The sequence below is a fragment of the Nesoenas mayeri genome, assembly GCF_963082525.1.
Source record: "Nesoenas mayeri genome assembly, chromosome: 5".
NCBI classification, from domain to species: Eukaryota; Metazoa; Chordata; class Aves; order Columbiformes; family Columbidae; genus Nesoenas; species Nesoenas mayeri.
The window spans coordinates 8,422,915-8,435,563 of NC_137548.1; positions in this window are offsets into that span (position 1 = coordinate 8,422,915).

The following is a 12,649-nucleotide window of genomic DNA, read 5'->3' on the forward strand; positions in this document are numbered from 1 at the left end:
GGTGTCTCAGACAGGGTCAAGCACTGGTGATGTAAAACCTCTGGTTAGAAACCAAGAGATGTTAGGCCAATAGAAAGTCAAACCGAACAGATGTCACGGGAAGAGAGGAGGGATGAGATCATGCTGATTTGCGTGATCACTTTCGGCATTTAATGAAATAAACTATAGTTTTCGATCTGTGATGTGTGCAGGTTTCTCGGCCAGCTGCCCCCTCATGCAGCAGTGTCCGTACTTCACAGGACGCAGCTCACCAGGTGAGTGGGACCTAAGATGTCTCCAGCACCCTGGAAGATGAAGGTTTCTGGCACACAGGACCCTTGCAGCGACCCTCCTGTGGGTTATACGTGAGCGTTACCTTGGTTGCCTGCCTGATGGAGTGGCAAGGGCTGGTGAGGTGACCTGCAAACACAACAAGGACAGCTCCTTCCCCTCGTGTGGTGGGTGACAAGTGTCGCTTGTCAGATGAAGCTGTGTGTTAACAGCTGAAATCTCACCTCAGGGTTGTTTTTTTCTCCTGAACCTTTATAGCTCCTGGCTTTTCCCTTGCCAGCTGTTTCCCCCGTTCCTATTACTTCCTGGCACACATCATATTGCAGCGTTACACCAATCACTTGGTGAATAGACCGACTGACAGAGGCGTTGTGCAAAACTCTCCTTAAACTAAATTTGAGCAGTTTTGCCTTTATTTCTTTCCTAAGTAAAAACTCTCCCTTGCTTCCCAAGCCATGGCTGCATTTCCAGTGTGGTGCATGCCGGGATGTCATCTCAGCTGAGGTGGCAAACAAAGGCAAAGTGAAATGTTGCGGCCAGGTAAGGATAAAAGTCAGGAGTGCTAATGTGCTGCGAAAGGCACTCTAAGGCTGAGGAAGGTGACAACATTTAGTTAATTCTGTTTACCAAGCCACCACTCGGTTTTGCAGATGTGCCCTCAGCTTCAGTTCAAACCCTGCTGACAGCTACATCCCGGCCAGTGCTCCATCCCTGCACTGCCACAGGCTCTGCAAGGGATGAGGGTAGAGGGGGTTTGCTACAATGAGTGAAACTGGAGTTTCCCAACTTGTGTTAAAGGCCTTCATCCAAAACTGTGTTATCTGCCTTTCCCAGGAGTTCACGTCTGCAGGTTCTTGGGGATGACCTTCCCATCCCCAGTCTTGCTGCACCGCGGTAGCATCTTCCCACTGTGCTGGCTAAATTCATGCTTTCAAAACAGTTAAGCATGAATTGCGTGTTGCTGCAGGATTATGCAGGCAGCACTGTTATCCTGATAGAGCTCATCCCTTCACCCACAGGAAAGCAGCCAGCAGAAGCTCAGATGGCTGAGGATTTGTTTTATCCTTATTTTGCTATGATGCTGTGCTGCCAGCAAGTGGGACGTGCTGGCCTCAGGCCAGGCCAGCACAGAGGCTCAAGGAAGCTAAAAAAGTGGCAGGTTTCATGTTTCCCTCTTGTATTTATTAATAGCACATGCAGTGCAGGCTGTGAGGACGGAGGGCGGTTGTCTCCACCACATGAATGAGCTGCAGCCCCGGGGCTGTGAATGAGCTCGGCTTCCCATAGGATACTGCTCTGCTGTGAGGTGGTTTGTAGAGCACCTGAGAGCACAGCGAGGCTGCCAGGCAATGCTGCCACGTAATGCTGCCACGTACACAACGCAAAATAAACACCTTTTCCATCTGTGATGCAAAATAAACACCTTCTTGTAGGAGGAGCAAAATGCAACCATGCTGGGGGACTCCCTGGGGCTGTAGATCCAGGTTCATAGGATCACAGAATAGTTTGGGTTGGAAGGGACCTTCAAAGGTCACCTAGTGCAACCCCTTTGCAATGAGCAGGAACATCTTCAACTAGATCTGGTTGCTCAGAGCCCCGTCCAGCCTGGCCTGGGATGTCTCCAGAGATGGGGCATCCACCACCTCTCTGGGCAACCTGGGACGGTGTTTTACCACCCTCATTGTAGAAAATGTCTTCCTCATGTCCAGCCTGAATCTCTCTTCTTTTAGTTTAAAACCATCACCCCTTGTCCTATCACAACAAGCCCTGCTAAAAAGCCTGTCCTCATATCTTTTGAGTACGGAAAGGCCGCAACAAGGTCTCCCTGGAACCTTTTCTTCTCCAGGCTGAACAATTCCAACTCTCTCAGCCTGTGTTAATAGGAGAGCTGTTCCAGCCTCTGATCATTTCTGTGGCTCCCTCTCCAATAGGTCCATGTCTGTCCTGTGCTGAGGGCTCCAGAGCTGGATGCAGAACTCCAGGTGGGGTCTCACCAGAGCAGAGCAGAGGGGCAGAATCACCTCCTTTGACCTGGCATCCATGCTGCTTTTGATGCAACCCAGGATACGATTGGCTTCTGGCCTGTGAGGTTCCCATCCTGTAGCCCCACAAAGCACAAGGAACCGCGTTTTTTTTTTTTTTGTGCAGTTTTCAACAGAAACAGGTGAGACCACCCTGTTTCCCCATTGCCCGAGCCCTAGACAGCAGTATAGCTGGGGTGCCGCTGCTGCCACGTCAGTTTTTGAGCCTCAGGTGTGCATGGAGGGCTGCTGACCCTGTGCAGGACAGGCAGGGCTGGAAACCTCGGTCTCTGTCTTACCCACCTGAACTGTGCTGGAGCAGATATGTTAGCAAACCCTGGTGGTTCCTGCTTTCAGAGAGATGTTGTACCTTTTTTTACGTGCCTGCAAACCCTCATTATTTCAGCAACAGCACAATCTGCTTTGCTGGAAAGCAGCTTGTGAGAGGAGGGCCTGCTCTGCTAGGGGTTTCCATGGGCTGCCCTGCTTCCCAAAGCCTGTCAGAGTTGGTTTTTAAGATGCTGTAGAAGTAGCAGGAGAGTAAAGTCTCTGATAGATGCAAAAATAGCAAGATCAGAGAGAAATGAGATTCGATTCAGAGCAGCTGCTGGGAAACAGGCTCTTCGTAATAAACTGAAATGCTCTTAGCACTTGATGTTTGTGCACTACAATGAAAACATCTCTGGTACAGTAGGTTTATTTTAACTACAGAGGACAGAACCTGTCAAATGAATGCACAGGCCCTGATTTGATCTAGTTCATTTTCATGTGTGTGTTTTTTCTGCTCTTTGGCAGCTATTGTAGGACTTGTTGAGGCTGATTTACTTGTGCTGTTTGGAAGGTGGGCTTTATGGGAAGCCACTGCCTCTGATCCTCATGTGGAGATGCATTATCCGTGAACTCAGACCAGACAGAATAATTAGCAGGATGATGACGGATGCTTAGATTTGCTAGCTGAGCCAAAACACTGAAGGGAGAAAGCCCACCGTCCTAAACATTTTGCTTGATCTAAATCCAGATCTCTTATTTCACTTCAGATAAACTTTGCATTTTGTAGTATTTATTCCCCCTACACACTTAAATGTAAGTTACATCTAGATGTACGTTTGCTCTAACATTTATAGTAAGGGGCAGTATGTAAACTTTTGGAACACTTCTTCAAAAAGACAAGATGATTTAAATAAAAAGCCACATTGTAGTAAAACTTTCCTGCTAGACAATCCTTTAGGCTCCCTTTTGTTTTAACTAGTCTGAGACAGATCTGTGAGCTCTTTGCGTCCACCTGAATCTGCATTTTCAATTGTAAAAACTCTGAACAAAGATGTTTCCTCATTGCTTTGGAGAAAGCTGATCTGTTTCCTCTGTCCCCAATGCATTCACCTGCCCCTGCTCATGTCCTGCCTTTTGTTCTCGACTGGGAAGAGTTCACATTGCTCCTTTGCTACAACAGCAATTTCAGATCTTAAAATAGGAAAGTGATGCTCTGTATTGACACACTTGGCATTTTCAGGGGGCCTCACCGTGCTCCCCACTCCTGGTTGTGCTCTTGTCTCTGTGGGGATAGTTTCTGCCTGTCCTCCTGCTGATTTCTGAAGGAGAAAATTAATAGGCAGGGAACCAACAGCTTTTCAGAGGCGAATCTTCACGACAGAGAGGGACTTTGGTGGTGCTGTGAAAGGAAAATTATTTCTATACAATTTAACATGAATGAATGTCTCTTGAAGATCAAAAAAAAAAAAAACCAAAACCCAAAACACCACCTGAGGAACAAAAAAGAAACCACGTTTGCTTTTAGCACCACGGTGGTTGTGCTGCTCGGTACTAGATGCTGGAGAATGGTGTCTTCTTTGCCCAGGCAGCATGGACAGCAGGGTTGGAAGCAGCTCTCATCTTGGCTGGTGGAGTCTCAGCAGGAACAAGGCTGGCAGGACTTCTGGAGACATGGCTGAGGTAGGTGTAAGGCCCACTTGGACCCAGAGTTGCTGCCCCGTACTTGTGTCATTTGGTTTGAGATTCTTTCTAGAGCACTAATTGCCACGGAGGTGTGGAAAAGGGGGGTAGGCAGTAATCTGCTTCCTCTTTGTGTGAAGGCAGCACCAGCTCTTCCTCAGATGCCCCGAGAAACCTTGTCCTATGTGTAACTCTTCCCACTGTGGCACCTCAGAGAAAAGTAGAGATGTGCATCTAGTCAGCTCACCACATGGCATGGATTTGGGAGTGACCTTCAGAAGCTTGTTGGCAGGGAAAAAGTTTTGCAGTGCTGTGGACCCACATCTATAACGTGCAGCAGGCAAATCCACCAGGTGTCCATCTTGCTTCCTGACATTACCCTCAGATTCCTGTAATTAATCAGCTTTTCTTATGAAAAGCCTACCCAGAACATTGCAAGCCAGCAACGAGAAAGTGGTTGCTCATAGATATGTATCTAAATTGCTGAACTGGTACCAAACAAATAACAAATGTGATTTTGACAAACGTTCCTACCACAGGCAGAAGCTACAACACTTTGAGGCACAGAATAACTCAGCCAGCAGGTACTTGACTGCAAAATTAATGTTTGATTCTAGATTCTATATTTATTTTGAGGCATCACCTTCATTTTACTTTCCCCTGTACCCACCTGCGTAGGGATGATTGAGTGCGGAGGAGCTGATTTACACTCAGTGCACAAATCCGTAACAGCCTCTTGCAGCATCACCCATGGACCTCAGGAAACATCATGGTGGCACACGGTCCTTGGACCCCAGGACCAGCTACTGAGGGATGAATTTCAGAGGGAAGAGATGACTGCTGGGCAGATACAGTATGCTCATAGATGAGAAAGGTTTTATATTTGATTTATGATAAGTGGAGTAAGGACGGGACTTCCCAAAGCAGCTAAGGGAATTAGGTGCCTGATTCCCATTGATTTCCCTCTGACAGAGATTAATGTACTGTTTTCCACTTTGCGATGTGCCCAGATGCGTTGGCAGGGAGGATAATATATCAATCAGTGAGTAATATGTCTGCCTGCTAACTTCAATGAACGGTAGAAGGATATTTTACATTAGGCTCTGGATTTTGGCTGCTTATCATATTTTGTGTTGCGTTAGGGTGTTTTTTTGAGTTTTTGTTTTGTTTTGTTTTGGTTTTTTTTTTTTTTTTTTGGTGATTACAAGATGCATTTGCAGGGTTTATGGGATACTGCACCAACTGTGGGTGAGGCTGAACCATGGAGTGGTTTTTTCCATGGGGTGAGGCAGCAGCAGGTTTTAGAGAGGGGAAAATCTCTGGCTCGTTTTCATTTCCCCAAATTCACAAACAAACACAGGAAGAATAATTTGACTAAATGATATTTTCCAACCACCTTAGGCGTTCTACTGAGGCTGCATTTGCATGACAGAGCTTTTTATTTTCCACCTTCTGATACTCAGCAGGAGAGAGACATTATTGTCACTAGAATATTCCCGATTCAGTGAAATTTGAGTGGGCTAATTAAATAATGTAAAAACCTTGCCAAAGCCCAACAGTTCTGTGTGAAAGGAAATGGCACGCCATCCCCTCTTTATTTAAATGGGAGGAGAGGAAATATGTGAGTCTAATGAACTCTATAAGTTCCTGTGGCTTATTCTGAGCAAAGCAACCTTTTGCACTATTTGAATTATTAATATCCCAGATGGGCAAACTGGCTGACACTTGACACCAAATAAAAATCACATGGAAAAACTTTATTAACTTCTTCCTGCTGTCTTCTTGGGATTCCTCCTCAATCTCCGGGAGCGAAGGCCACTTCTTGGAAATGTGCAGGAAATCATGAGCCCTTTCTGTCTGCTTTCTGTATTCATTTCATATACTCTTTATTTAAGGACTGTAAGTTTCCACCTTGGAAATCAACACCAGGGTCCCATTTGTGACAGCTGACTTTAGATGAGGCATATGTTGCTCCAGGTTTTTTCAAGAGGGATGTGATCTTCCATCTTGGCAGAAGGAAGCAGCCAGACCACTGGAGGGCCATGCAATTTTCGTTTTAGGGAAACTCAAAGCATTTGCACGCTCCTCAATATCTCTATCACTCTGCAAACCGTTAGAATTATAGAATCATTTCAGTTAGAAGAGACCCTCAGGATCATCAAGTCCAACCATAACCTAACTCTAGCACTAAACCCTGTCCCTAAGAACCTCGTCTGAACGCCTTTTAAACCCCTCCAGGGATAGTGACTCCACCACTGCCCTGGGCAGCCTGTCTCAATGCCTGATAACCTTTTCTGTGAAAAAAATTTTCCTAATATCCAATCTAAACTTCCCCTGGCACAACTTGAGGCCGTTTCCTCTTGTCCTATCACTTGCTCCAGTGCCATAGTGGGAATGATGGTCTGACCAGGGTCCCTGGGGGCTCAGCGGCACTGCTGGGGTCACATCTCTATGTGATAGGAACACAGATGTGTCAATGAGAGACCACTATACCCTTCCTTGCCCCGATGATAGCTGAGGGCATTTTTGAATCCCTGAATATCAAACCTCTGAAATTATCCAGGTTAAAGAGACCCTTCTTTAATACTTGTCCCCACCTAAAAACCAAACCAAACCCAGCATGATTTCAATGTCCATTTGCAATGGGGGCTGCATAGTCAACTAGAGAGGAGGAACTTCAGAAACAGGATTTATCACCAAACCTGGGGGCTTCTAAATCGTCACCCCCTCAGCTGTAGCGGAGCTGCCTCCTTGGCAGAGCAAGCAGGGGAGGCCAGAAACGCACCTTGTTCAGGAGCTACACTTCAGTCTGTAGCCTGAGGATGCTGCTGTTCCTATTGCCCATCCTTCATCTCTCTAAGTGACCAAGATGGTAAATCCAGGGGATCAGGCAGCATTTTTGGTCTGTTGTACCACATGAGGTGCCTACAGACTTGTGTGGAGCACCTAGGAACACTGTGTTGTGGCCAGGCAGGAACTGTAGGAGAAACCTCAAGCAAAAGCTTGCAAATATTAATAGCTAAAAGGGATCCCAGACATTTCAGGAGGGGCAGTGTGGGAGGATCCCACCTCCTTATGTGTCGGGTAAGTCTATGGAGAAATTATGTCTCTTGCTCTCCAAAGCTTTGGATTAGGAGCCTGGCAGGTTAGGTTTACACTGGGAAGATGTCTCATGGTTGCTTTTCCCCGCTCCGTATAACATCTGGGATATAGTGAGAAGAAATGCTCAAATTGTTTTGTGCCCAGATTTCTGTTACAAGTGAGAGCCTAAGGCTAAACGTTTCTGAATGATTTCACTCTACAGTCAGGACTGTTGACTCTGCTCCATCAGGAGCAATGTGTTAAGAATTGCTGGGTTTTAAAAGGCCTTTAATGTATAGCCTACCTTTGTCAGTGCTCTGAGAAACTTTGCAAGGTTCCCAAAAGGTCAAGCAGACCTTGGAAATGTCTCAAAATACTTGTCACAAAATGTTTGCTGGAATAAGAGCTGCTCTTCTGGTTTCACTGTCCTGTATGAGCAGGCAATGCACCCAACTGCCAGCCCCTCTAGAAACTGCAAAGTGCGCGAGTGTGGGCTTGCTTTTAAACAAATGAATATTATTGTTAAAGCAAATAAGGCCATTCATGGGCCTGGTATTTGGTTTGCGTTACACACTGCTGTCAGTTAGGGTTTGATGTTTTAACATCCTCCCTTGTGCATTTGCAATCTCACCCCTGCTCTTGTGTATGCTTTGAGCCCCTGTCCTCTGCATTGCTGTCCCCTGGCCAGCTGTACGTCCCTCCCTGTGTCACTCCCTCACTCTGGCACTGACATGGTCCCTGTCCACTTGTCTTGCCACAGTAGTATTTTATCCCTGTTGCTGCCCAGCTCCAGCCAGTGGCCACACAATTCAGAGGCCAAAGAATGGATGGTTCTGCAAGCACAATTGGTCAGGAGGCTGTGAACTGAAGAAAAGCATTATCAAAACTGCAGCAGCTGCAGGTTGAGCTGCGCATAAAAGTTTGCTGCAGTTTCCAGCCTTCTCCTGAAATGGGCAACAGCCCTGTGGCTTGTGTGCAAATGAACCGCGGATGATACTTGGTCATTGTCATCATTGTTGTCCCCTCCTTGGTGCCCACCAGGGAATTCGGAAGGAACTTTTCTGCTCTGTGGTTGGGCCAGGAGTGGTGTGAAACCACATCGGTATTTCTTCTACTTAAAAGGCCTATCTGCTTGTGTGTTGGTTCAAAGACCTACTGAGACACAGCTCTGCTGGGCCTCTTCCTCTCTTCTGGGAGGAAGAAGAGCACGTGGCCTGTGCTGTGTGTCCCTGGGGTTGTGTTCATCACGCACATGCATTGCTGTCTCTATCCCAGGCTCTCTGCCCAATCTGAAATCTGCAGACCTTGAGAGCCCCTGATGCCTTTGCAGGACATAAGCCAGTGCTGTGGGATGGGGTGGGAAGAGGTCCCCATATTGGGCTGCATGGGGATGTGTGTCCCTGGGCAAGTGCAGAGCAGCAGCTCCTTGTGCACTGAGGATGTCCGTCAGCTTCAGAGCAGGGCATGCGAGCCAGCCGTGAGCATTTCATGCTGGAAAGATGAGACTTCACAGGGCTGAGTCTGGTTCTTGGGCACCACTAAGTCATACCAAGGCATGTGGGATGTCAGAGACCACCATGACTCTGGAGATGAGCTCCTGCGGTCATGAATGAGAGGAGTTTATAAATATCTCAAGGATGGGTGTCAAGAGGATGGACCAGACTCCTTTCAGCGGTGCCCAATGTTAGGATGAGTGGCAGTGGGCACAGACTGAAACACAGGAGGTTCCATTTGAATATGAGGAGAAACTTCTTTACGTGGAGGTGCCATAACGCTGGAACAAGCTGCCCAGAGAGGTTGTGGAGTCTCCTTCTCTGGGGACATTCAAAACCCACCTGGACACAATCCTGTGTGATCTGCTCTGGTGAACCTGCTTTAGCAGGTGGGCTGGACTGGATGATCTCCAGAGGTCCATGCCAACCCAAACCATTCTGTGATTCTACGATACTGTCACGTTGAGGAGGAGTCATGTAATGTCCTTCCATAGGTTACAGATGCTTTTTGGCATCCTGTAGCACCCCAGACATTTTTTCCTTTTCCTTTTTCTCCTGAGAAAGAAAAAAAAAACCTCAAATTTCAGCACAAAAGGTGCAGAAGAGGCCGAGAGATCAGCAATGCCTAAATCTCTGCAATGACAGTTTCTCGCATAACTGCCCCAGGAATCTCCTGTGCTACAGAGGGTGCAAATAAGTCCTCACAGTCCTTGCCAGTCTGATCACTTGGCTGGTGACAGGTTTAAATCCAACATACTTAGAGGCTGAAAGAGAAGTTTGTGTCCTTAAGCTGTTTTCTCTGCTGGGTCAGTTCTTGTCCTCTCATTTTATGTGCTTTCTGCTTTCTAATTTTATCCAGTGCACAGGTATGCTGAGCAAGAGTGCCCTCAGTCATTCCTAATCAGCTGCCTCCCCAATCACATCTGGATAAAGAGAAGTGTAACATATGCCCCAAATGGCAGAAGAACTGAAAAACTTCAGTGACTAATCACTGTGAAAGGGTGCATCACAGCTGCCAGAGCCTTTCTGCTAAGCGCTGGCTAAAAAGTCCCAGGGCAGATACTATTTGTGTCGCACAGCACTTCAGAGGCAGCACTGCAAGAAAGCAGATAGACAGAAATGAAGGTCAGTCCAGGCCTTTCAAACACTACATTACTTAAATGGCTTTTGCTGCCTCAGCTGTCTTGCCCTGAGATTAGCCCAACTCCGAATGAGGAGGGGTTTTTCCCTGCTGCAGTAAATCACATGCATATTTCTGTACTAGTTCTGAGGCTGGAACATACAGAGAAATCCTACACATTTGCAAACCATTGCTCAAACTGAATGCCTGGCTGGGAGATCCCTTCTAAAATAGCTAAGAACTACCACATATCCCCAGATTGCATGAAACCTTTGATCTGCTGGGTGTTTAAAAACCCCAGCAACTCATTTTCTAAATTGCTGTCGAGCCTTTAATTTTTTAGATACATAAAGCGGACATATGAACACATCCATGTCTATAGCATAACCTTGGCTTCTCTGAATTTATAAGAAGCTTGGCAAAATCTAAATTATTAAGTTACTATAATAACTTTCAATGTAATTAACATGCATTGCCTTTTCAGGTACCAGGGAAATTGGATAATTGAAGTTCAGGTGACAGAGGTTGTGGGGCTCTTTGTAAAACTGCAGAGTGTCCGCTGTAGCTCTTTGAAGCAACCTCATTAGCATCAGTAGAGCAGCATACTAAAACACTGAGCAGATTATGTTTTGGGAATAGTTTCTGCTACTCTATCATCAAATTGTTTTCTCTGATAGACTGGCTGGAAAACTGGCGAGGTGCTCATGACAGAGGGTTGGGTCTTGGAAGATGCTGCATTCAGGGAGGTCCAGAGATGCTGCAATGACTGAAGGGTTCGCACGTTCTGACACTTTGTAGGGGCAAAGCCCAGGCTCTGCATTTTCAGAGCAAGTGTAAATCCAGATTTAGCACCCTATGGGTTAGAGATTTAATCTTGTATAACAGAGAGCAGCATGTGGCCCATACTTCAGAGCTATCAGTGGTTCTCGAGTAATAAAGCAGTGGCACAGATCTGAATGCCTCAGAAACCATCTTTCCTGACCATGACCCCACCCTGACAACTGCGTGCTGCAGGAATGCCTGTGCCCTGGCTTAAAATCACATTTACCAGCATAGAAGTTAACTGAGCACTTCTGTACTGTTTGTAATTTGAGTGGCTTGTAAAGGCCCCTGTGTACCAAAATGAGTATGCCCTTGACCTATTGCTATTTAGGTAGATTACCAGATTATAAATTTAGGGTTTTTTTTCCTATGTTGCCTTGAACACCTGTAAACAAGCACAGATGCCCATCAAGTCGTCTCTCAATCAGCTGAGCCAAGCACCCTGGAGACCTTTGTTCCAGGCTCTCAGTAAACTCAGGAAAATCTCTCTGCATCAGCTGCATTTCTTCTGCACTTTGTAACTTTTCTTTGGAAATAGAATTTCTAGTACTTTTCGAGACACGTGAGACACTTGTCTATGCCCAGCTTCCATATCCTGAGAGGAACTGGGCAAGACAGGAGGTATCAGTGTTCCTCCTTACTGGGTATCAGAGGAGCAAAAGACCTTTTTAGGGTCATAACAAAACAACATCCACTTGAACACAAGGGAATTTTGCAAATGCTGCATTTCTCTTTTTGTTCATTGACCAAGCTGAAAATGAAGCTCAAGTTGAATCAGTTAAAACTAGATTGTTTTTAAAGTATTTTTGCAAGGTGAAATATTAAGCAAGATGTCTTATTTTACTGAGAACATAAAATTTAACTGTTCCGATACTTAACTTTGTTATTGTTTCATTATTAAATTTGAAACAAAGCCATGTGTTTCATGCCTAAATTTCCAAGAATTCCACTCTCCTTTTTTTTTTCTTTCCTGTTTGGAACATACCCAAGAAGTTCAGCCCAACGTAACAAAATCTGACCATCTAGAAAACTTCATTTTTTAGTGAATTCTTGTTTCACCTTAGTACTTCTGGCTGACTTTTCTACATGGAGCACCCAATCTGATGCCCTCAAGCCTTGCCTCTGGCATCACGCCCCGTGTGAAAGCTCTGGGTGAACTGACATTTGTGTTGTCAAGTGTGACTTTGGCTTGAAGAGCAGCCGGTCCTTCAGGATGGTCTCCAGTGACAACTCAGGGCAGCTTCCCAGAGACCAGAAGTTTTCTGAGCAGCAGAAGGACTAAAAAATGTTAGGAGAGACAAACTTTTAGGCTCGGTTCTATGCAACCGTCACAGTGAAAAGTCTGCCTGTTGCATGGCATCCACACTGTGCATCTTATTTTGGTAGCTGAGTGTGATATCATATCCAATTTAAAATAAAAAAAAAAAAAAAAAAAAAGAACTTAAGCCCTGACTCAGAAAATAGTTATGAAGGACAGCAATTAAATGCATTCCCAGCCTTAAGTGTCTACTTAAGCTTGCTTAAATTGGACCTAAGAATGCACCTGAAGGTGCCCATGTGCTTTCCAGAGCTCAGTTAGTTCACTGCTGTCCAAAAGGTTCCTGTGGAAGCTGTTGCCTTCTTGGGTAAAGAGAATGTGCCTAGTGTACAGTTTCCAGAAGTCTAGAAACTGTAATTAAGTGAAGTGGCAGTAATTGGATTTATCTCATCTAAATATTACTTAGTGTGAAATCTCCCATCTGTATGTGGATAAAAGGATTTCTTTCATCTTTGCGTAAAAACCAAGAAGTTAAAAAAGTGAGAAGGTATAAACATATTCTTCAGCTGCAAGTGTTGTATGTCTTGGCAATTCTTCTGCAGCTGAAGTGAAAAGATGTTGAATATTACTATAT